The sequence below is a fragment of the Balaenoptera acutorostrata genome, chromosome 17, assembly GCF_949987535.1.
Source record: "Balaenoptera acutorostrata chromosome 17, mBalAcu1.1, whole genome shotgun sequence".
NCBI lineage: Eukaryota > Metazoa > Chordata > Mammalia > Artiodactyla > Balaenopteridae > Balaenoptera > Balaenoptera acutorostrata.
Genome location: NC_080080.1, coordinates 78,851,067 through 78,876,101, shown reverse-complemented (window position 1 = coordinate 78,876,101; position 25,035 = coordinate 78,851,067). Strand labels below are relative to the sequence as shown.

The following is a 25,035-nucleotide window of genomic DNA, read 5'->3' as shown; positions in this document are numbered from 1 at the left end:
ATTTTATGTAGTCATCACTTAGGTCTCCCCATTCTTTATTTCCAGCCCTGACTTGTACCACTACATAGTTTCCTGATGGGACTGAACTCTTCATCTGAACATTGCTTTGTCTTCCCTACCTCTGTTTGGAACACTACAATCCATTCACACTTCAGTTCAGACCCAGGAACTGCCCTTACTCTTCCCATCACCTGCCAATCAGGTAACGCGCTCAGTTTATGTTGCCTTCTGACAACCTGAGCTACATTCCCTGTTCTCCATCTGTCCTCCTGGGTTCAGGTCCTCACCGCCCCTCACCTGAACTACTGCCGTTGCCCCCTGGCTGGCCTCCGGGTCTCCATTTCCAGCCCATCCACTTCATTCTTCCCTCTTTTCCCGCCGGGATCTTTATAACAGACACATGCCCAGTCGCTAAAACTCTTCAATAGCTCCTTTCTCTTACAGGATCAGGGTCTTAGGCAGAGACTCATTTTTTCTCTGCCTCAGTTTTCTCATCTCTAAAATGGAGATAATAGTATGCAAACTTAGAGGATTTAAACATTTTATTTTTAAATAGATAACATATTTCCATCGTTCAAAAGTCAAACCAGTGTAGTAAGTCTTAATCACACACTAACCCCGCTCAAACAGTTGCTCCTGTGCTCCAAATGGGCGACAGTTTGTAGATTTTTTTTCTGCATCCTTTCTGAGTTTCTTTATACAAATAAAACGCATATATATACGTATATATCCAATATCCGTTTTATTTTTCATATCAGAAAAATGTCTGAAAAAATGACTTCTAGATTTCTTGCATAAACCCCTCATCCTAAGACTTCAAGCCACCTCGCTTTTGTAGGTCAGTTTCTATTTACAGTACAAGCAGTAGTATAAATGGATCTTACATCCACCTAAAAGAAGGGTAAAGCAGGTTTCTTTGTATCCTGCCTTGAACTCCTTCCAAAGAACAAAAGGATGTTGCTTGCACTAGATCAGAAGGATGGAGACCACCTATATATCTTTGAGTGTCCAGTGCCTCACTCTGCTCTGCATACAACATTTAGTAATGCATATTGAATGTCTAACTGAACATTTTGTTCAGAAAAAGAAATAAAGCAACCATCCTGTGACTTTAGATTAATTCCTACTACCCTCCATCCATGACTGAATGGTTCCTCACCGTAAGGTATTGGGACAGCACATGGTAAAGATTGGAAGACTTGGGGCTTTGACCTAACTCTGTTTATCAGCTGGATGGAGGAGTCACTGTCACGAATCTTTCCCAGTTGACAGGATAATCATGTACCAGTTACAGATAATTCAGGGATCACTTATCATTCAAAAGGTTTGAGATGGGGCTAATTCAGCAGTGCCAGAGGCATCTCCCACAGAGGGACCTGAGACAGTGTGATGTCTCCGCCAGTGACCCCACATCATGACCTGTCTGTCTCAGGCTGTCCTCCAGGATCTACTAACAACAGCATTTAGTTCCTCCTCAGATGAGAAGACAATCAGAGAGATGTGACCAAGGCAATATTTCTTTTAGTGGTGACTTGGAAGAAGTAATTTCCTTAGGAGACTTCAGAATTGTATATATGCATACACATTAATGTTAAACAGTATAATTCAAAATAACAAGTAATAAAATGTTGTTGCACTTGGCTCAGAATACACCCAAATACATCATGAACATGATCATGATCTAGCTGAGATCTGGCAGAAAACCCAGGCAATGGTGGTCTACTGTGAATAATTAGAGATTTAAAACCAAAATTTTACCTGATGGTTGAAGAGGTTTTTAAGACATTTTTATGAGAAGCTTAGGCTTGTAACTCAAAGCTATAATAGAAATTGGCTTTGACAGAAAGCAGTGCTATATCTAATAGTTTAGTCCTATGGAGTCAATTTAGGCAGATTATAAATAATATTAGAATAATGTAAGCTCTAGCTTCCGAAGGCTTGGAAACATTGTTAAGAGATGCAGGTAGAAAAGAAAACTTGACCAAAGAAAGTTGACTAATTTTTTAAATGTCCAGTTTTGTTATTAAAAATTCCTGCTGAAATAATCAAGATTTAGGCTTGGTCATTCAATGATTCAAGAAGTCTTTTGGTTACCAGGAGGGCAAGGGGGGGGGGAGGAGGGATAAATTGGGAGGCTGGGATTGACATATACACACTACTATATATAAAATAGATAACTAATAAGCACCTACTGTATAGCACAGGGAACTCTACTCAATACTCTGTAGTGACCTATACGGGAAAAGAATCTAAAAAAGAGTGGGTATATGTATATGTGTAACTGATTCACTTTGCTGTACAGCAGAAATTAACACAACATTATAAATCAACTATACTCCAATAAAAATTTTAAAAAAAGAAGTCTTTTTAAAGCACTTTCCTATATGTTCAGTTATGTCCAAATGCTAGGTCCATGAAGAAAGCATCATATTCAGAACTTCAGCTTTCTTAATGGCAAAGGCTTTGTTGTGGAAATAGAGACATCAAAGAACATCAGCGATGTCAGAATAGAAACAGAGCATTGTGCTTGATTAAGCTTTATTTTAGGTTCTGCTTATAAAAAGTGATCTGCCTTTAAGTCACCCCCTTGTAGATAAGAAATCACATACCAGGGTGTACAAATATTCGAAATAAATAATAAATAAAATAAGCATATATCAATTATGATATTGGTCCATAAATTTTAGGGAAAGTGCACATTTAGATGTTTGGGGGTATAGGAACCCTTCCTATAAACTACTATAATTCGGGGAAATAGGTTAAATCACTTAATAGTCACTTCACACTCTATAGAATGAAATCCTTAACATCCATAAAAACGTGAGATTTTTTTCTCTCTGTACTCGACAGATGTGAAGTTTAGGCTCCCTTTGTAAACTTGAGATAAGCACACATCCTCTTTCTAAGTTACTTAAGAAAGTAAATCACAGAGATGCAGGTGGCCTGTGACAGAACACAGATCTATATTGTCAGAATGAAAGAACACATGGTGCATGGCCGCTAGTGTCGATCTCTGGCGTATAAAACTTACATCGCGTCAGTTTTCAAGGAGCTCAGAAGTATGGATTCTATAAATGTAGCATCCCGAGTTGGGGATTAACATCTCCGCATACACAGATTGGGTCCCTCGTGAGCGCACGGGCTCACACTGGATCTGGCTCTGCCAGCTTTGCATCCTGTGTATGGTCCCTGGACCACTGCCTCTGGAAGAGACACACTTAAACACAGAGTCCACTCTGTACTTAGGACTGGGGGCTGGTGTGTGGGAGTGGGCGTATGCCTATGTAGCAAAGCCTTCTAATTCATTCTCATTGTCTGCCAGGCCTGGAAATACCACCTGACGCCACTCTTCTGGAAAGAGATGGCAGGGACCGGCATTCACAAGGCTTTTCTCTCTAGACCTTTGTAAATACCTAAATTTCCCAGCATGGGTGAGCTTCTGACTTTGATCTGATCTTAATTCTGTTGAGAGTCCTGTGTTTCCTGTTCTTGGCACACCTTGGTATACTGTTGGCATTTATTGAAATTTTCTCCTACTGGATGGCCATTTTTTTCCCACAAGTAAATAATGATGTGCAGATTTCATGGGAATCATGAGCCCAGTGGCTTTGTCAGTTATCTCACTCCCTGGCTCACTCACTTCTCCATGACAACATCCATCTCCGTGTCCACAAGGCAAATTTGTGCTCGGCCAAATTACAAAATAACAGATGTAATTGCCTAATAATTTTCAGATAACCACAAGCAGAAACGTTAAATCCATCAATGTCAGTGGTCTACCCTTTGTAACCATAAGACAACATACTTCTCCTTGACTGTCCCTTATGTTTTGAAAGGTGCGTAATGATCCAGCAGTCCCATTCCTGGGCATATATCTGGACAAAACTGTAATTCAAAAAGATACATGCATCCCTGTGTTACAGCAGCACTATTCACAATAGCCAAGACATGGAAGGAACCTAAATGTCCATCGGCAGATGAATGGATAAAGAAGATGTGGTACATATACACAATGGAATATTACTCAGCCATAAAAAGGAATGAAATAATGCCATTTGCAGCAACATGGATGCAACTAGAGATTATAATACTAAGTGAAGTAAGTCAGAAAGAGAAAGACAAATACCATATGATATCACTTACATGTGGAATCTAAAATATGACACGAATGAACCTAACTATGAAACAGAAACAGAATCACGGACATAAAGAACAGACTGGTGGTTGCCAAGGGGGAGGGGGAGGGATGGAGTGGGAGGTTGGGGTCAGCAGATGTAAGCTTTTATATAGAGAGAATGGATAAACAACAAGGTCCTACTGTAGAGCACAGGGAACTATATTCAATATCCTATGATAAACCATAATGGAAAAGAATATTTTTAAGAAAGACTGTATATATATATATATATATATATATATATATATATATATATATATATATATATAACTGAATCACTTTGCTGTACAGCAGAAATTAGCACAACATTGTAAATCAGCTATACTTAAATAAAAAAAAAAAAAAAGGAAAAGGATGCCTGATGACACAGTTAGGTAAGGCGCCCACCCAGGGGCCATCGCCAGCACAGTGGATGCAGCCAGACCCTGAGCATGGCAGAACAGATGGTTAGCGGGAAGAGGATCTTGTGCCCACCTTTGAATCTCTTTCCTACCAGATGCACTCCTCCTAAAGCTGACGCATGCCTGATCTCCCATTGGCTTTGAAAGGTGTTCCCCCTTACTTGAGTGAGCTCTGGGGTCACAGTGAGCAGGCCAGTGAGCCCTGGCAAGTCCCTCCTGCTGGGAAGAGATGTGTTCTCTTTGCCATTCCTTGTAGGTAGTATTCACTGACACCGACCCAAGAGACGTCATTGTTCTGAAGTTAGAAATGTCACACTGCTGCTTTCGCAGAGGATTTGGTGTTATAGCACAGCTGCTGTGGGCTTTGAATTGGTTCTGATCTGCTTTGCATTTCTAATTATTGTTCTTCATCCCTTGAAAGCAGATTTTTAGCAAATGTGATGTCCACAGCTTCCCTGCTCAGCTCCAGTACCTCCCCTCAGATCCCACTGTGCAGAGCCAGGTAGACAGCCAAGGACCAACACACCCTGCCAGGGGCACCCACTGCCCTATGGAGGTGCTCGAGAATCAAAACAAAACCCTTTGAGAGCAGTGATTTCCCAGGAAGAGAAACCACTGCTGGCAATTTCTGCGGTGTCCTGTGGTTTCCCCAAGGTTGCAGAGACCATGCCTGTGGACACAAACGCACAGAGGAAAGGGGCGTTCAGAGATAAGGGGCCCTTTCGGAAAATTGATGCAAAGCAGAGAGTGTTATCCCCATGTCTATTTCACAACCTATGGGGCCTTCCCATTCGACCCCCTCATTGTCTTGACTCAGTAACAGCTGAGAGATGTTAAGTGACCAGTCGGGTCAGTTTCAAGGACAAGCTGTGCCAACTACTGTGTGATTTTGGGCTCATCATATAAACCCAGTGCCTCGGTTTCCTCATCTGTAAAATGCAAACGGTGATATAATCTAATTCACTGAGCTATTGTGAAGTTAAAATAGGTATTGAACATCAAGCATTTAGTGCCATGCCTGGCCTATTTTTAAAAGTGTTCCCTGTAATAATAACTATGAACATCATTGCTAACACACATCTCCTGACCCTAGCCGGCAGAGGGCTTCTTCTGTCAGATGCTCATATGTTCTCCCGGTAAAATATCCTACCAGGGGCTGTGTCGCGTGGGAGAAGCCAGCCCTGCTAACAACTGGAGAACCTGCGTTCTTGCCCCAGCTGGACGCTCACTAGTCAATGGGACCTTAGTAAATTAATCCCATTTTTTTGACCTTCGTTTCCTCATAGACAGCATAAAGACTGAATACACTACTATATGTAAAATAGACAACCAACAAGGACCTACTGTCTAGCACAGGGAACTCTACTCAGTACTCTGTAATAACCTAAATGGGAAAAGAATTGGAAAAAAAGTAGATACATGTATATGTATAACTGAATCACTTTGCTGTACACCTGAAACTAACACCACATTGTTAATCAAGTAGACTCCAAAAAAAAAAAAAAAAAAAAACGGCTAGGAAACAAAACAATCTTTAAAAACTCTGTCATGTCTAACAGTCTGGTCTACAAATGTGAAAACAGCCCCTCCTGTTGGTTCAGGCTCTTGGTTCTTATCATGGACCCAGGGGTCTCAGCCTCCCCACAGAAGGATCCAGCCCTATTCTTCTAAGTAGCAAAGAAGTCAGAATGTTCGCTTTTTTTGTTCACTTCTCGTGAGTGCAGTGTGGTGAGGAAAGTGGATTTATCCGAGCAGCAGGGAATGTTGAGGAATAGTGAGAACACATTCTTTGTTTTTCCTGACAAATTAGACGAGGGCAAGTGAATTAAATGCAGCAGAGTGAGCTAGACATCATGGAACCAGAGACTGGTGTAGAGGACTGGAACATTAGAGTTTGTCAGTAGAAAAAATCCTGACAGTATTATCTGTGAATTCGATTACCAAACAATATTTGGAATATCTACCCTGGAAACTTTAAAATAAAAGAGATCAGTGTTCCTGGGATGGCTTAATTACAACCTGTCAATGACGAAGCACGAGGGTACCCCACCTATTCTTTGACTCGCTTATCCTGCACTGAGTGCCTGCTCAGTGCCAGTGACATGCAAGACTTCTTAAAAATCCCTTTCAGTCCTAAAATCCTCCAGTTTTAGCAGGAGGGGTATTGTTTTGCCCTTCAAACAGGTCATCTCTCACATTTTCAGGTTGTTATCCATCCGTGGATTTCTCTACCAATTAATTGCTTTTGTGCTGTGCTTCTGATCATTAGAAAGTAATCAGTAGCCTAAAAATGATTGCTTTTTAAAACTCTGGTTTATTGATCAACTTTTTGTAAAGATTGAGGGAGTAAGTTTCAGCTTTGCATTCAGATCTGCAAACGTCAAAGGTAGGGTATTTATCCTCTGCGTTTTTCACTGGAAAATGTACGAGTCTATTTTCGTTGCCTAGGTAATAATACAGCTTTGCTTTGGCTTCCTGGACACATGGCAGTGGTACAGGAGATGGGCTGTAATAAACAGTAAAGTGTGGCTGGTGTAATGGATTTATTGGAGGAAGTCTCTCCGCTTTACCGTTTTTCATTTGTCTTTTGTGCTCTTCGCACTAATACCATATTATAATAAAAATTACTTGTAACTTACTTAAAAATGATTATATTTTCTTTTCAAGGGAAACTGGAAATTTCTGAGACGCCTTTATAGAAGACTTTCTTCCTCTTCTAGAGAAACTAGAATTATCCAGTATTAGCCTAGAAGGCATTGAGTATAGTCATTCTTTTTGTGCAGTGATGTTTGAACACAGTGTTGTTATAATTATATGCATAATGAGCTATATCTTGATGCCAACACGTGGATTATGAACCTTTCTCTTTGAATTAAGTACTAGTTCAAACGAACTAAATCATCTTACATGGGATAGTTGAAAAGATTCATGAGTCAGAAGTTACTTTATGAAGGCCACTGATGGCAGCACGTGTGTTAGCATTTGTTGACCGTTCATCCATCAGAGATTACGTATGTAGGCACGGCTGCTTGGAGCGGTGTGTGCGTACACCTGTATGTGAGTGAGCGTGAATTAGATGGATGTGCAGCTGGTGTATTGAAGTCTTTGGTAAGGAAGATGAATATGCAGATTTCAGAGCTTTAATGGCGGCTACCTGCCTTCCTTCTTTAAGGGATCTCACTCCCTGCATCTCTTGTGCTGGGCTAGCTCAGAGTTGTCAATGTGGCCAGAAGAATTTAGGAGTCACTTTTTAAGTACGACTGTGCATATCTGTACAAAAATATCATGTATTTTTGTGTAATTGTTTCTCCCTCTTCAGGCTTTCTTGTCTACAAAAGAGAGATTCGATTTGCTCTCAAATAGTGAGAAGCTACCTGACATAATCAGAACAAACTTACTAAAGAGTAATGTTGATGAATGATGTTGGCATTTGACGATATCAATGCAAGTTCATTGATGAACCCATTGAATACAAACCTTAAAGTGAATTTGGACTTGGAGCCCTATTGGCTGGTCTTCTATGAATAGGTCCAAGTTCCTACTATGTCTCAATGGACTAATTCGCAATTCCGAGGAAAGGGAGCATGTCTTATCTATCATCCCTCTCTGGCTTCCAATGTTCTTCTTCTAGTACTTAAGCTTGATTTTCAAATAAGCATCTATATTCTCCAGATCATTCTTTGTGGGGATTAAATGGTTGGGTTTAAAATTGTTGTTTCTTTCTCTCCACACATTTCATCTGGTCATAGACAGCATCTCCTGGCACCTCACACACATCCTGTACGGGGGTCACTCTGATGACTTTTCCACAAGCCTCTGTACTTCCTTCCCTGTCCCCTAGCTTTTTCTTCTCCCTCACTCCCTTTCCTTCCTTTCTGTCTTCCTTCCATTCATTCCATTCATTTGTGGGGAATTTTTATTGAAATGTTTTAAGCAAGATGAAGACCCACTCCCTGATATGTAGTAGACACTGGATACGTATTTGTGGAATGAATGAGGAATGATTCCTCTCCATGTTAGAAGGGTCACCTGCACAACAGGGTGAAGGCTGAGAGGCAGGAAGACCTATTAGGAGCCTGCTGCCTCCTTGCCAGCAGGAGATGATAAGGACCTGGACTTTGGGGAGAGAGGGGAGGAGAAAGATGGGAAGAAGCAGAATGGTAATATGCAGAGGAGAGGACTTGGGTATTGATTTGTGGGGGAGGGAGAGGTGTACATTAAAGCAGGGAGGGCAAAGAGGAGGGGAGAATTGCTGCCCTCAGTGGACAGTTTAAGGCCTCAAAATCCTCCCTCTCCTCCGTGAATCTATTTTGAACTCCTTCAGACAGAATTAATTGCTCCTGTCTCTTGATTTCCATCACATTATATTGAATTAAAATTATTTGTTTCTGTGGATTTTAAACATTGACGATTTATGATCTCCTCAAGTCTGAGGCTGTACATGATTCAGTATTTATCTTCTACACATGGCATGATGGTCTGCGGGTCTCAAGTCCTCAGCAGATACCAGGGGACCGAATCCCTGTTTAATGTTGAATGCACCTGTTATTTTCTGTACAATTTTCTTACATCTGAAGACACTCCAATTCTGTGAATTTTTCAGGTTGCCATACAGCAGGGGTCAGAAATCCTTGAGTAACTTACAAATACATTTTTAAATTTTTGTTTAAAAAATAATTTTAGACATACAGAAGAGTTGCAAAGATAGTAAAGTGCATGCTGGTATATACCCTTCACCTAGAATCTCCTATACTGCTCATACCTTGTATAACCATGGTAAAATTATCAACATTTAAAAATTGATATTAATATAGCATATATAACCAAGTAATGTGATCAATCAAAAATGAATGTAAAGGCTATTAAGTAAATTACAAACTTGATTCAGATTTTCCAAGTTTTTCCACCAGTGTCCTTCTTCTGTGTTAGAATTGCACCAGAAATACCACAGATTGTTTTCATTTTTCCTTAGTCTCCTCCAATCTCTCAAAGTTCCTCCATCCGATCTTCACTGGTTTTTTTTTTGTTTTGTTTTGTTTTTATGATCTTGACACTTCTAAAGGGTGCTGGCCAGGTATTCTGTAGGATGTACCTCAGTTTGGCTTTGTCCGATATATTTTCATGAATAACTCAAGGTTATGGATTTGGGGGAGGATCATCCCAAATGTGATGTCCCCTTCTTGTCACATCATATCAGTGGTACATGCTGTCAATATGTTTTATTACTGGTGATGTTAATCTTGATCATGTGGTTAAGGTGGTGTCTTGTCTGGTTTCCCCCTCCATTGTTAATTACTATTTCTTCTTTACACCCTATATTCTTTGTAAACAAGTCACTAAGTCCAGCCTATTCTCAAGGAAAGGGAACTTAAGCCCTGCCTCCTGAAGGGAGGAAGGTCAAAGAATTTGTGGACATGTGTTAAAACCACCACAGGAAATAGTATTTCGGAGGAGACATGTTGAGCCTACGCAAATATCCTGTTTTTCCTCAGAGTTTCGTCTACTGATTTCAGCACTCATTGGTGGATTTTTGCCTGCAACAACTATTGACATAGTGCTATAATGGTGATTCTGTTTCTCTAATTTTTTTCTACGTGTATTGACTGCAATTCTTCTATAAGGAAGACTTGTTCCTTCTCCCCCATAAGGTTATTTATACTATCACCTATTTATATCTGCATAGACTCATGGATATTTATTTTATTCTTTGTGTTAGAATCCAGAACTATTGTTATTCATTTTAAAATTGTTCCAGCTTTGGGCATTGGGAGCTTTTATTGATTAACCTCTGTGTCCTTTACATAAGACCCATGGTTTGGTTTTTTGGGGAGGTGAGGTGGGGTTATGCACCTTCCTACTTTTTGGCACAGAATGATGCCCCAGGTTCTTCTAGTATTTTCCCTGTCCCAGCCCTATACTCAGCAATTTCTCCAAGGAGCCCCAGTTCCTTTTATTGGAGAATGTTATTTTAGAATCCAAGTTCTGGGCACGGGATGTGTTGGTTGGTACTTGGGGGTCACTGCTTCTGGTCCCTTTCAGCAGACAGTTAGGAAATGTATGTATGTATGATAATGCATGGATTGCACGTATCTGTATTTCTGTATCCCTATCTATCTATCTAATCTATTTAAATATACATGAGAGTCCATACTGATGGATTCATTCTAGTATTCCCCTTTGCTTATCTTGTAGCTTATCCAAAATTGAGACCCTGTCATTATGTACAATGTATTTCCTTATTTATTCAGCCCTCATGTACCTATAAAGTAGTTTTAGAGTTACTAACCCACATCCCGTGAGAAACAATTTTTTGTTTTGTTTGTGTTTTGTTTTGTGTGTGTGTCTGTGTTTTATTCCAATCATTCATTGCTGGCATTTAGAAATTTGACTTACTTTTGTATATTGACCTTATATCCTGTGGCCTTGCTAAACTTCCTTATTAGCTCTAGATCAGTGAAGCCATTTGGGTCTGGATTAGATTATTAACTATAATCCCATCTCTTTAGTTGATGTAGGACTATTCATGTTGTCTATTCGTGAACGACTTTTGGTGGTTTGTATCTTCAGGAATTTATTGATTTCACATAAGCTGTCAAATTTATGAGAATAGAGTTGTTCATGGTCTTCCAATGATCCTTTTAATGTCTGTGGGGTCAATACTGATATTCCCTCTTTCATTCTCAATATTGATGATTTGTGTTTTCTTTCTTTTTCTTATCCAGTCTGGCTAGAGTTCTGTCAATTTTATTGATCTTTTCTAAGAACCAGCTTTTGGTTTCTCGGATTTTCTTATTATTTTTCTATTTTCAGTTTCATTGATTTCCACTCTTACATTTATTATTGTCTCTCTTCTGCTTGCTTTGTGCTTAAATTTATCTTTCTTTCTCTGGTTTCTTCTAGTGGAAACTTAAGTTAATGATTTGAGACCTTTCTTCTTTTTTTATTGTAAGCTTTAATGCTACAAACTTACTTCTAAATGCTGCTTTAGCTGTGCCCCATAAATTTTTATATGATGCATTTTCATTCAATTCAAAATATTTAAAAATTTTCCATGACATTTCCTCTTTGATTCATGGGCTATTAATAAGTGTGCTGTTTAATTTCTAAATGTTTGCAGATTTTCCATGTGTCTTTTGGTTATTGATTTAGAATCTAATCCCTTTATGATCTGAGAACATACTTCGTGTGATTTCTAGTTTTCTAAATTTGTCAAGGTTTGTCTTATGCCTGGAATATGGTCTATCATGGTGAATGCCCCATGGTCTCTTAAGAAGAATGTCTATGATGCAGTTGTTGAGTGGGATGTTCTATAAACGTCAATTGATATGGCAGGTAGTGTTGTTCCAGTCGTCTATATCTCTACTTATTTTCTGCCTACGTGTTCTATCAATTACTGAGAGAGGAGAGTTATGAAGTCTCCAGTTTCAGTGGTGGATTTGTCTATCTCCCTTTTCAATTCTATTGGTTTTTGCCTCGTGTAATTTGAAATCTCCGTAGGGTGTACATATTTAGGATGGTTACCCTTCTCCTCCCTCAGTCAGCTCCATCAAGGAAACTTTCTCAGGATTCTCACCAAACTTGCCAGAGTGCCTGGTAGGGTTCATGGAGAGGAATCCTACAAGGAGTGTGAATCCTCCTATTCTACATCCCCAGGGACTTTGCCCCTCTTGATAACCTACATTTAGCCTTCATTAGTTTGTTAGAAACATTTTTAACTGAATTTTCTTACCAGCTTATATGGTGTTCAGCAGTGTTTGCTCCAGGTAAGCAAATGCCTGAGTTCTGTTGTTCCCTGTAAATGTCTTTCTTTCCCCAGATTTCACCTTGGTGGTTTGCTCTCCAACCTGATTTCTCATCGGCTTAAGAAGAGTTGTTAATTTGCTGTTTCTTCAGCATTTACCTTGTTGTAAGAGTGGAAGTGACACTCTCCACATTTCCAAGCTGGAACCAGATGCCTTGCAAATATTTTTGAGAATTGAAAATCTCTGCTTTTGTTGTTGCCACCACCTTGCTGATAGCAATTTGTGCTATTTTGCCCTTTGGCTTTTCTTGTTTATAGGAATCATGGTCTCCTGAATCTCTCTGCTGGCAGAATATTACTTCCATCTTTCTGGACACTTTCAAGCATTGACTTTTCACGTTGGAAGTTGTGTATATTTCTTCTGTTCTCTTTCATATTCAAGTGTATCTGTTCTGTGTGTCTGTACAATTACATCGTTTCTTTTTTTTTTTTTTTGGAAGAAAACTACTTTTGAACCTCTGAGCCACTTGATATCACTGTTGAGTATGTGTTAAATAAGGGTGGTGATGATCTCAGTGATATCAGTGGTAAACATCACTCACTTTTACAGTCTCCAAAGCAATATTTCTCCAGCATTAACCCTAGCTCTTCTGTCTTCTAACCAGGATGTGTGTTGTGTTAAGATAATAGAAATCTTCTCAGGAGTATTTCTATTTTTCCTTTTTTTAGGGATAAATCATTATTAGAAACAGCACAGTAATATAAAACTGAAGGATCACTTAACTCCAAAAAGCTATGAATACCAGTATCTTAATATTGAATGAATAATGAATGCCAATCATTAATTATAGTTCATCTAATCTTATATCATTTGAGATTCAATTTCAAATTGTAAAAAAAGACAAGAAAACAATTTTTGCATATAAGCTGATCTGAGACATTTTGTTGGTAAGCAGTGACATAAAGCAAATTTATTTTTTAAATAGCTTAGCTTGTGAAAAGGGGTCAGAGAAATATGGGGATCCTGTTTTTACTGCTTGAGGCAATCTCACTTGCAGAACCATTTCAAACCAAAGCCCATCTATCACTGTGTAAATGACTTAGAGTAATTTTTTCAGTATTGATATGTTTGAGTTTAGAAATCCCACTTCTACCTAGTGACATTGAGGCAGTAATTCCTATTGAAAGGTCACCTTCTCCTGCTTTAGTCTTCCTTTAACTTCTTTTACATCCAGTGTACATGCACTTCCTTTTATGAAGCTATTTTTCATATCCTCTGAGTTTTCCGACGGACACAAACAGAAAATAACCACAATTTGAATTACCTCTTCATAATTGTAAGATGATTTAGCAGCTAATAAAAGTCCTTGCTAAAACACCCATTAGGATGATATTTAGAGTAATAGGAATGGAACTAGGTGAGGTTTTGATGAAAAGCAATCATAGGTATTTAAGCATTATTTGGAATTTCAGAACTCTGGACTCTTAAGGGTTTGCCGTCACTTTCTGTGGTTAGGTGAAAAGTGCCTGGTTAAAATATGTAGCTCTGCTTAGAGAATTACATGCATCATAGCTGTAGCTGAAATGACAGATTATTAACTTATTAATGGACAGTAGCAGTTTCGCAAAAGAGAGTGTAAGAGCGATTCCACCTCGGGAGGACAGTTAAATCCCCGCCATCTTTGCCCACCCAAGGCCTTCATGCAGCCAACTCATGTTCAGTTTTTGTGAACGTGAACTTCTTAGGCTCAAAAAAGCAAATGAGATTGTTAATGGAAACAAAGCATGAAACTGATCATCAAAAATGGTTGGTAATTACTAAACTTATATTTTTCTTTTGGAGAAATGCTCCATATTTACATCAAAAGGGTCTCTCTGGGGTTCTAGACATTCAGTGTACCCCAAAGAGCCTGATAAAAGCAAACTGCAAACTCAATACAGTTGACCCTTGAACAACACGGGTTTGAACTGAAAGGGTCCATTTATACGCAGATTTTTTTCAGTAGTAGATACTACAGCACACTATCTGCAGTTGGTTGAATCCCTGGCTGCAGGACTATGTATCCAGAGGAACTGTGGATACGTACGGAGGGCCGACTATAATTTATACCTGGATTTTCCACTGCTCAGAGGGTCAGCGCCCGCTAACCCCCGCATTGTTCAAGAGTCAACTGTAATTCAGTTGTCCCATCCTCGCTGGCCATGGACTATTTCACCTCTCAGAATAATGCAAAAGATCAGTATAAGCACAAGCTCAACCCTCATAACAAAATTGCTAATTTGTGTTTACCTGGACCCCCATTTACGTTAACGAAGTGCTTAATTAAGTCAAAGTGATGACAATATCTAAGAATTTGAAAACAAGATTTGGCTTTAAAAATCCAAATAGGGGTGATCTATCCGAGATAATCAACTATGAATTGTTTTATACAGCGTATAGACTTTTTTCACCCTCAAATGTGCTTCAGGATATATCCTGCTTTTCTTGAAGGAAATTATGCTCCCTAGATTAAGATAATAAAAGTAATGAAATAATAGACCATTATATTTGTAATCAGTAATTATGTAGTCATAAGTGGCCAGTATCTAGGGAACAAGCAATTATATGAGCTATGATTACTAAAGAAGTAATTATGATGAAAGATAAACCCTCTTAGTTGTGCTTTTTTTTTTTTTTTCCTTAAGAGTGACATTTCCGTAACACAGTCTCTAATCCATAGAGAATGTTTGGTTAGGGCTGAAGGAATGCCTGTCTGTCACACACAATCTAATACAGGAACCCTTGGCATTCATGAATTTGACATTCTCAGTTTCAACCCAGAGACTAGTGGTTTGAAGGATGGTGGTTTACCTGTAACTACTGTACAGCAAGGATTTGAATCATTGACTGCAGTGTTTTTGTGCAGGAATGTAGACAGCCTGGCATCACACCCCTGCATCCTGACACTCAGGGTCTCTTGTCTAGTGGGAGAAGGAAAGAAAGATAAAAATACCTGCTATTGATAGTGATGGAACTAAGGAAACATAGTTGCTATGGTCTGAATATCTGTGTCCCCCCAGTAAGTTCATATGTTAAAATTCTAACCCCCAAAGGTGCTGGTATTAGTAGGTGGGGCCTTTGGGAGATGCTTAAGTAGTGAGGGTGGAGCCCTCATGAATGGGATTAGTGCCTTGTAAAAAATGCCTCCAGAGATTGCTTTGGCTCTTCGTGGTCTTTTGTGTTTCCATACAAATTGTAAAATTATTTGTTCTAATTCTGTGAAAAATGCCATTGGTAATTTGATAGGGATTGCATTGAATCTGTAGATTGCTTTGGGTAGTATAGTCATTTTCACAATATTAATTCTTCCAGTCCAAGAACATGGTGTATCTCTCCATCTTGTTTGTGTCACCTTTGATGTCTTTCATCAGTGTCTTACAGTTTTCTGAGTACAGGTCTTTTTGCCTCCGTAGGTAGGTTTATTCCTAGATATTTTATTCTTTTTGTTGTGATGGTAAATGGGATTGCTTCCTTAATTTCTCTTTCTGATCTTTCATTGTTAGTGTATAGGAATGCAAGAGATTTCTGTGTATTTATTTTGTATCCTGTAAATTTGATACCGAGTCCAAACTAGCTTTGCTAGCCGCACGACAGGCCAATGAATCAGAGAGGAGGTGCTGAGGCAAGGAATACGACTTTATTTGGAATGCTGGTAGACTGAGAAGATGGCAGACTAGTGTCTCCGATAAACCATCTTGTCGGGGTCTGGATGCCAGTTTCTTTAATAGAATCAGAGAGGAAGAGGTGGTGAGGAAGTAAAGTAAAAAGGACCATCAGTCTTGCAAAACATCTCCTGGAATGGCCAGCCTCAGGGAGGAGATGTGTTAATTTCTTCTTTTCTGCAGCCATTCAGAGGTGGGCAGGGTCACATTGTCTCCCTGTGAGCTGAACAAAGGCACTTTAGTTTAACATTCAGGCAGAGGGGCAGGGTTCCCAAAAGCAATGAAAAGCAAAGGTTAAAGTCAAAGAAACAGATGGAACATGGAGTTCGATTTAGCTCTTCCTTGTTACAACTTTACCAAATTCATTGATGAGCTCTAGTAGTTTTTTGGTGGCATCTTTAGGATTTTCTATGTATAGTATCATGTCATCTGCAAACAGTGACAGCTTTACTTCTTCTTTTCCAATTTGGATTCCTTTTATTTCTTTTTCTTCTCTGATTGCTGTGGCTAGGACTTCCAAAGCTATGTTGAATAAGAATGGCGAGAGTGGACATGCTTGTCTTGTTCCTGAGGGAAAAGAATCTAAAAAAAGCTTGGACATATGTATATGTATGTATATAGCTGATTCACTTTGCTGTACACCTGAAACTAACACAACGTGGTAAATCAACTCGACTCCAATAAAAATTATTAAAAAAAAAAAAAAAAGAAGCCTCCTGAGAGCTCACTAGCCCCTCGGTCCGAGTAAGGACACAGGGAGAAACCTGCTTGCAACCCACCCAACTGTGCTGGCATCCTGATCTTGGACTTTCAGCTTCAGAACTGCTCTTTATCAGCTACCCAGTCTGCGGGTTTTTTTTGTTACAGCAGCCAGAATGGACTAGGGCGGTAGTAAACACATAGAAAAACTAAACAGTGGGGGGGAAATATATACTGAAGTTGTTTGACTGAATTTAGGATTTCTCCAAGCTCTCAGAGGATGAGCCTGTGAATATTAAGGGGATTTTGAGACCTTGTTATACATGTGAATGGGGCTGAGTAGTTTTTTTTCCCAGGAATCTAGGCCATCAAAATCTTGTTTTTACTGGTACAATGTAACATAAGAATTCTACTTTAGAGATAACAGCATTTTTAAAAAAAATTCTATTTAGCAAAAACATTTACATTTCAGATAGACCTCAAGGCTGTTGTTTTCTGTCTGTCTTTGTTTGGGGATGTTGTATGTTCCCCAGATTCTGGGTAATTCTGTGTGTTTATTCATTCCATCGTCGGCACAGAGAAATGGAGATAAGTAAGACCAGATCACCAACTGAGAAACTCCTGTGATGGACCTAAAATTGCAAAGGAGGCCCCGTGAAACATTTCCAGTAGCTTCATTTCCTATTAGCTGTAAACATTCCTTGCTTTTTAAATTCAAGTTAATTATAAAAGCCATCTCTTTCACAAACACAGATTGAATTTTCTCTGTCTGCTTGGAAATTTAAGAACTCTCTGCAGTGTGTGTATCTGGTTTTTGCCTTTTCCAATGAAGACAAAAATCACCACTTTTTCCTGGTGACTGTATAGTCTTCTTAAAAGTGTAGAAATAGGGGCTTCCCTGGTGGCGCAGTGGTTGAGAATCTGCCTGCCAATGCAGGGGACACGGGTTCGAGCCCTGGTCTGGGAAGATCCCACATGCCACGGAGCAACTGGGCCCGTGAGCCACAATTACTGAGCCTGCGCGTCTGGAGCCTGTGCTCCGCAACAAGAGAGGCCGCGATGGTGAGAGGCCCGCGCACCGCGATGAAGAGTGGTCCCCACTTGCCACAACTAGAGAAAGCCCTCGCACAGAAACGAAGACTCAACACAGCCATAAATAAATAAATAAATAAATAAATAAATAAATAGGAAAAAAAAATCTATAGTCCTGATTCTATCCGAACTGTTAAAAAAAAAAAAAAAAGTGTAGAAATAATCTGTTAAAGGAATGCTATTAATTTTGTTTCAGAAATGTGGATATGGAAGTAGACACTTGGGTCTGGATTCATAGGAACATGCACGACTGTATGTATTTAAGTTACAACTAGAGTTAAATCTATGGATCTAACTCTTGCAACTAACCTTTTTTTTTTTTTAAAAAAAAGCAACCTTACAACTCTTTAAGACCTTTTACTCATTCGCATTTGTCCAAAATAATCCTCAGTGGTTAAGAGAAGCCAAATGGGGCTTCCCTGGTGGCGCAGTGGTTGAGAGTCTGCCTGCCAGTGCAGGGGACACGGGTTCGAGCCCTGGTCTGGGAAGATCCCACATGCCGCGGAGCGGCTAGGCCCGTGAGCCACAACTACTGAGCCTGCGCGTCTGGAGCCTGTGCTCCGCAACAAGAGAGACCGCGATAGTGAGAGGCCCGCGCACCGCGATGAAGAGTGGCCCCCACTCACCGCAACTAGAGAAAGCCCTCACACAGAAACGAAGACCCAACACAGCCACAAATAAATAAATAAATTAATTAATTTTAAAAAAAATGTACTTTAAAGGAAATAAAGTATTCCATCCATCTGGGAAAAAAAAGAGTCCTTAGCCACAAGCTCTTAAAAAAAAAAGAGAAGCCAAATGGTAAGAATAAGACCCAAGCTGGAAGTGCACCCTTTCCCAAGACAGTCCATTAGCTCAACAGATGTGACCTCATCAATCCTCTAAGTTTAAAGGAGGGGTCATTTTTTGAAGTTTTTAAAAACGGAGAAATAAAATTCCCAGTGTTGCCCAAGTGAGTTGGTATATAAAAGGAGGAGAAAGAAATGATCAGGAGTTTGGGGTCTAGGGTCAAGTTCCTAGGGCTTAAAACCTTGTTCCACCACATCCTAGATAGGTGACAAGTAAGGGACAATGCTTAATAACTGTGTGACATCAAGCATGTTACTTAACTTTGTGAGCCTCAGTTTTCCCATCTATAAAATGGAAGTAATAATAACAGTATCTATTTATAGAGTGCTTAAGACGGCTAAATGAGCTAATGTGAGTTAGAATCCTTTACACAGAATCTAGCTTCTAGCAAGTGTTCAATTAATATCAGTTATTATCGATTCGACTTGTGTGTAGGGAGTACCAGCTCTATGCTAGGTGATAGGATACACAAATCTCTTCTGTGATCTTGATTGGGAACCAGCAATCTAAACACTCAGTTATAATTCCATATACAAGTTTAGATACATGGGATCAAAGTCTTGAGCTACTCTCTCTCTGCTCTACCAGGCCCCCGACTCCTAAACTGATGAGTTAATTGTGCTTTCAATGGAATTGTGACCCCTTTTCACCTTAGTTTATTTCAGTTTGTTTTTTTTTCCCCCAAGAATGAGCATACCTAGATATATACCTAGAAAAAGAGGCTAGCATCATCTGGAAAAGATAGTGCTTTCTTGGCGGACTCTGGAAAGGCTCACATCAAGGAGTACGTCCCAGAACTTCTGCTGCCAATGTCCTTGTCCTCATGGTGAGCCACAGCCACCCCCCGCCTCTGCAGGAGACCCTCCAACACTAGCAGATCAATCCCATTTTCTCTATTCCTCCACTCATTATCAGTTGAGAGAAGAAAGAAAGAATGAGAGAAAGAGGAAGAGAGAGAGGACAAAAAGGGGAGGACAGTCTAGGAATTAATTTAAGCTGAGAAGAAGCAAGAAGAACTACAATCCTGCAGCCTGTGGAACAAAAACCACATTCATAGAAAGACAAGATGAAAAGGCAGAAGGCTATGTACCAGATGAAGGAACAAGATAAAACCCCAGAAAAACAACTAAATGGAGTGGAAATAGGCAACCTTCCAGAAAAAGAATTCAGAATAATGATAGTGAAGATGATCCAGGACCTCAGAAAAAGAATGGAGGCAAAGATCAAGAAGATGAAAGAAATGTTTAACAAAGACCTAGAAGAATTAAAGCAGAGATGAACAATACAATAATTGAAATGAAAAATACACTAGAAGGACTCAATAGCAGAATAACTGAGGCAGAAGAACGGATAAGTGACCTGGAGACAGATTGGTGGAACTCACTGCTGCAGAAGAGAATAAAGAAAAAAGAATGAAAAGAAATGAAGACAGCCTAAGAGACCTCTGAGACAATATTAAACGCAACAACATTCACATTATAGGGGTCCCAGAAGGAGAAGAGAGAGAGAAAGGACCTGAGAAAATATTTGAAAAGATTATAGTCGAAAACTTCCCTAACGTGGGAAAGGAGATAGCCACGCAAGTCCAGGAAGCACAGAGAGTCCCATACAGGATAAACCCAAGGAGAAACTTGCTGAGACACATAGTAATCAAATTGGCAAAAATTAAAGACAACGAAAAATTATTGAAAGCAGCAAGGGAAAAATAACAAATAACATACAAGGGAACTCCCATAAGGTTAACAGCTGATTTCTCAGCAGAAACTCTACAAGCCAGAAGGGAGTGGCATGATATACTTAAAGTGATGAAAGGGAAAAACCTACAACCAAGATTACTCTACCCAGCAAAGATCTCATTCAGATTTGATGGAGAAATCAAAAGCTTTACAGACAAGCAAAAGCTAAGAGAATTCAGCGCCACCAAACCAGCTCTACAACAAATGCTAAAGGAACTTCTCTAAGTGGGAAACACAAGAGAAGAAAAGGACCTACAAAAACAAACCCGAAACGATTAAGAAAATGGTAATAGGAACATACATATGAATAATTACCTTAAATATGAATGGATTAAATGCTCCAACCAAAAGGAACAAGCTCGCTGAATGGATACAAAAACAAGACCCATATATATGCTGTCTACAAGAGACACACTTCAGACCTAGGGAAACATACAGACTGAAAGTGAGGGGTTGGAAAAAGATATTCCATGCAAATGGAAATCAGAAGAAAGCTGGAGTAGCAATACTCATATCAGATAAAATAGACTTTAAAATAAAGAATGTTACAAGAGACAAGGAAGGACACTACATAATGATCAAGGGATCAATCCAAGAAGAAGATATAACAATTATAAATATATATGCACCCAACATAGGAGCACCTCAATACATAAGGCAACTGCTAACAGCTATAAAACAGGAAATCGACAGTGACACAATAATAGTGGGGGACTTTAACACCTCGCTTACACCAATGGACACATCATCCAAACAGAAAATTAATAAGGAAACACAAGCTTTTTTTTTTTTTTAAACAATCACAAATGTGGCTCTTTTGAAACAAATATATTTTAAGTATTTTTTTTTGTTTCATGTTTTTTTTTTTTAATGGGTGTGTTGGGTCTTTGTTTCTGTGCAAGGGCTTTCTCTAGTTGTGGCAGGTGGGGGCCCCTCTTCATCGCAGTGCGCGGGCCTCTCACTATCACGGCCTCTCTTGTTGCGGAGCACAGGCTCCAGACACGCAGGCTCAGTAATTGTGGCTCACGAGCCCAGCTGCTCTGCAGCACGTGGGATCTTCCCAGACCAGGGCTCGAACCCATGTCCCCTGCATTGGCAGGCAGAGTCTCAACCACTGCGCCACCAGGGAAGCACAGGAAACACAAGCTTTAAATGACACAATAGACCACATAGATTTAATTGATATTTATAGGACATTCCATCCAAAAACAGCAGATTACACTTTCTTCTCAAGTGTGCATGGAATATTCTCCAGGATAGATCATATCTTGGGTCACAAATCAGCCCTCAATAAATTTAAGAAAATTGAAATCATATCAAGCATCTTTCCTGACCACAACACTATGAGATTAGAAATCAATTACAGGGAAAAAAATGTAAAAAACACAAACGCATGGAGGCTAAACAATACATTACTAAATAACCAAGCAGTCACTGAAGAAATCAAAGAGGAAATCAAAAAATACCTAGTGACAAATGACAATGAAAACACGATGATCCAAAACCTATGGGATGCAGCAAAAGCAATTCTAAGAGGGAAGTTTATAGCTATACAAGCCTACCTCAAGAAACAAGAAAAATCTCAAATAAACAGTCTAACCTCACACCTAAAGGAACTAGAAAAAGAAGAACAAACAAAACCCAAAGTTAGCAGAAGGAAAGAAATCATAAAGATCAGAGCAGAAATAAATGAAATAGAAACAGAGAAAACAATAGCAAAGATTAACAAAACTAAAAGTTAGTTCTTTGAGAAGATAAACAAAATTGATAAACCATTAGCCAGACTCAACAAGAAAAAGAGGGAGAGGACTCAAATCAATAAAATTAGATATGAAAAAGGAGAAGTTACAACAGACACTGCAGAAATACAAAGCATCATGAGAGACTACTACAAGCAACTCTATGCCAATAAAATGGACAGCCTGAAAGAAATGGACAAATTCTTAGAAAGGTATAACCTCGCAAGACTGAATCAGGAAGAAATAGAAAATATGAACAGACCAATCACAAGTAATGAAATTGAAACTGTGATTAAAAATCTTCCAACAAACAAAAGTCCAGGACCAGATGGCTTCACAGGTGAATTCTATCAAACATTTAGAGAAGAGCTAACACCCATCCTTCTCAAACTCTTCCAAAAAATTGCAGACGAAGGAAAACTCCCAAACTAATTCTATGAGGCCACCATCACCCTGATACCAAAACCAGACAAAGATACTACAAAAAAAGAAAATTACAGAAAAATATCACTGATGAATATAGATGTAAAAATCCTCAACAAAATATTAGCAAATAGAATCCAACAACACATTAAAAGGATCATACACCATGATCAAGTGGGATTTATCCCAGGGATGCAAGGATTCTTCAATATATGCAAATCAATCAATGTGATACACCATATTAACAAACTGAAGAATAAAAACCGTATGATCATCTCAATAGATGCAGAAAAAGCTTTTGACAAAACTGAACACACATTTATGATAAAAACTCTCCAGAAAGTGGGCATAGAGGGAACCTACCTCAACATAATAAAGACCATATATGACAAACCCACAGCAAACATCATTCTCAATGGTGAAAAACTGGAAACATTTCCTCTAAGATCAGGAACAAGACACGGATATCCACTCTCACCACTATTATTCAACATAGTTTTGGAAGTCCTAGCCATGGAAATCAGAGAAGAAAAAGAAATAAAAGGAATACAAATTGGAAAAGAAGAAGTAAAACTGTCACTGTTTGCAGATGACATGATACTATACATAGAGAATCCTAAAAATGCCACCAGAAAACTACTAGAGCTAATCAATGAATTTGGTAAAGCTGCAGGATACAGAGTTAATGCACAGAAATCTCTTGCATTCCTATACACTAATCTGAAAAATCTGAAAGAGAAATTAAGGAAACACTCCCATTTACCATTGCAACAAGAAGAATAAAATACCTAGGAATAAACCTACCTACGGAGACAAAAGACCTGTATGCAGAAAACTATAAGACACTGATGAAAGAAATTAAAAGTGACACCAACAGATGGAGAGATATACCATGTTCTTGGATTGGAAGAGTCAATATTGTGAAAATGACTATACTACGCAAAGCAATCTTCAGATTCAATGCAATCCCTATCAAATTACCAATGGCATTTTTTACAGAACTAGAACAAAAAATCTTAAAATTTGTATGGAGACACAAAAGACCCCGAATAGCCAAAGCAGTCTTGAGGGAAAAAAACGGAGCTGGAGGAATCAGACTCCTTGACTTCAGACTATACTACAAAGCTACAGTAATCAAGACAGTATGGTACTGGCACAAAAACAGAAACATAGATCAATGGAACAAGATAGAAAGCCCAGAGATAAACCCACGCACCTATGGTCAACTAGTCTATGACAAAGGAGGCAAGGATATACAATGGAGAAAAGACAGTCTCTTCAATAAGTGGTGCTGGGAAAACTGGACAGCTACATGTAAAAGAATGAAATTAGAACACTCCCTAACACCATACACAAAAATAAACTCAAAATGGATTCGAGACCTAAATGTAAGACCGGATACTATAAAACTCTTAGAGGAAAACATAGGAAGAACACTCTTTGACATAAATCACTGCAAGATATTTTTTGATCCACCTCCTAGAGTAATGGAAATAAAAAGAAAAATAAACAAATGGGACCTAATGAAACTTAAACACTTTTGCACAGCAAAGGAAACCATAAACAAGACGAAAAGACAACCCTCAAAATGGGAGAAAATGTTTGCAAATGAATCAACGGACAAAGGATTAATCTCCAAAATATATAAACAGCTCATGCAGCTCAATATTAAAGAAACAAACAACCCAATCCAAAAATGGGCAGAAGACCTAAATAGACATTTCTCCAAAGAAGACATACAGATGGCCAAGAAGCACATGAAAAGGTGCTCAATATCACTAATGATTAGAGAAATGCAAATCAAAACTACAATGAGGTATCACCTCACACCAGTTAGAATGGGCATCATCAGAAAATCTACAAGCAACAAATGCTGGAGAGGGTGTGGAGTAAAGGGAACCCTCTTGCACTGTTGGTGGGAATGTAAATTGATACAGCCACTATGGAGAACAGTATGGAGGTTCCTTAAAAAACTAAAAATAGAATTACCATATGACCCAGCAATCCCACTACTGGGCATATAACCAGAGAAAACCTATAATTCAAAAAGACACATGCACCCCAATGTTCATTGCAGCACTGTTTACAATAGCCAGGTCATGGAAGCAACCTAAATGCCCATCGACAGATGAATGGATAAAGAAGATGTGGTACACATGTACAATGGAATATTACTCAGCCATAAAAAGGAACGAAATTGAGTCATTTGTAGAGACGTGTATGGATCTAGAGACTGTCATACAGAGTGAAGTAAGTCAGAAAGAGAAAAACAAATCTCGTATATTAACGCATATATGTGGAACCCAGAAAAATGGTACAGATGAACCGGTTTGCAGGGCAGAAATAGAGACACAGATGTAGAGAACAAACATATGGACACCAAGGGCGGAAAGTGGTGGGGTGGTGGTGGTGGTGGGATGAATTGGGCGATTGGGACTGACATGTATACACTGATGTGTATAAAATGGATGACTAA

General features: G+C 39.1%; 1 protein-coding gene across 1 annotated transcript in view; it reads left to right on the top strand.

Moving 5' to 3' along the window:
- Positions 1-25,035, top strand: part of XKR4 (XK related 4) — a 354,325-nt gene that overhangs the window by 62,583 nt on the left and 266,707 nt on the right. The window lies entirely within an intron of this gene.